This window comes from Vanellus vanellus, assembly GCF_965231255.1.
Source record: "Vanellus vanellus genome assembly, contig: HAP1_SCAFFOLD_316, whole genome shotgun sequence".
NCBI lineage: Eukaryota > Metazoa > Chordata > Aves > Charadriiformes > Charadriidae > Vanellus > Vanellus vanellus.
In genome coordinates, this window is record NW_028127992.1 from 1 (window position 1) to 1,761 (window position 1,761).

The window sequence follows — 1,761 nt, forward strand, 5'->3', positions numbered from 1 at the left end:
GGTTGTAGCCCTCCTCGGCCACGCCCCCTCCCCCGCCCCCGGTTGCCATAGGCCCCGCCTCCCCGCGCTGCCCCACCTGCCACCCCTCCTCGGCCCCGCCTCCCGTCCCCTGGGCCCCGCCTCCCACGCTTGGCTGACCTCTGCCGGAGCCCCGCCTCCCGCCCCGGCCCCGCCTCGCTGGCCCCGCCCAGCCCTGCTCGGCCCCCGGCTCCCCCGCCCCTGCAGCGGGGATGCGCGCATGCGCAGTACGGCGCGCGTCTGCGCTCGCTTCTGCCACCAGGCGACCAAAAGCCGGTCCTGCACCCGGGGAGCCGCTCATGCGCAGTACAGCGCGATGGTGCGAGGGGCGCGCGTGCGCAGGACAGCGAACTGCCGCGCGCTCGCTGCCGCCACCGTGCGACCGAACGCCGGTACTGCGGCCGGGGATCGGCGCATGCGCGCTACGGCGCGATGGTCTGCGCTCGCATCTGCCGCCTGGCGGCCGCAAGTCGGTACTGCAGCCGGGCGGCCGCGCCCGCGCAGTACAGCGCTCTCGTGGGTCCTGCCTCCTTCCCGGCCTCTGCCGCGCCTCCCGCCCTCCTCGGCCCCGCCTCCCCGCTCGTCCCGGCCCCGCCTCGCCACTAGCCCTCGGCCCCGGCTGCCTGCCGTCTTCCCCCCCGCCTCCCCGTCTCGGCCCCTCTTCCCCGCCCGCCTCGGCCCCGCCCTGCAGCGCCGGTCCCGCACGGGCCGTTGCCGGGCGCCGCCCCCGGCGGCGGGGGAGGGCCAGGACCACCGGGGAGACGAGCGGGCTCCTTCGGCGCGTGCGGGGGTGTCTCCCGCCCGCCGGCCGCCCGGCGCTGGCGGGGCGGGGGCTTCAAGCCGCCGCCTGCGGCAGGCTGCCGCTCCGCTGGAGCCGAGCCGGCTCCGGGTAGCCCCCGGGCGTTACCCGAGAGCTGACGGAAGGCAAGAGGGGAAGAAGGCGCGACGGTTTTATTTTGTGCCGTCGCACACAAACCGATCCGGTTTTGAAGAAGAAAAAGCCGCGGGTTTGGTAAATCCGCCCCCCACTCCGCGCCGCGCAGGCGCGGCCGCACCTGCCCGTCGCCCTGGCAACGGCCCCGCGCCGCCGCCGCCGCCGCGTCACCATGGCAACCGCTCCCGGGCTGATGGGCGGGAGTGCGGGCCAATCACAGCGCGGGAGCCACGCTCCGATTGGCCGAATTGCCTCGCCGAGGTGGGGCGCGGCGGGGACTGACGGCAACGCCGAGCCAATGGAGCGGGGCCTCCCAAAGAGGGGTGCGGGCGACGGCCAATGGGCGCGCGGCGAGGGCGGGCCGGGACGCTCCGGAAGCCGAGGGGGCCGGGGGAAAATGGCGCCCAGTTCGAAAGCGGAGCGGAGCGGAGCGGAGCGGGGGGAAAGCGCAGCCCGGCGTGCGGGTCCAGTGCCGGCCCGGCCCGGCCCGCGGGCTCGCCGCGAGGCAGCCGTGAGACAGCCGTTGAGGCAGCTGGAGCGCGTCAAGGTGAGCGGGGGGCGGTGGGCAACGATGCGGGGGGCGGGGGGCCGAGGGAACATGGCGGGGGGGCTGTAGAGGGCCCTGAGGGGTGACGGGGGGGGGGAAGGGGCGCTGAACGGGGGGCTTGAGGAGGGGCACTGTAGGCTCGGAGCGGGGCTGGCTGGGCCCGGCTCCCCGCGGGGTGCCTTGGGCCTGGGGAGTTTGGGGTGCGGGGCTGGCGGTGCCGGAGAAATAAAGGCCGAAAGGGCGATAGTGAAGCGGCGCCCGG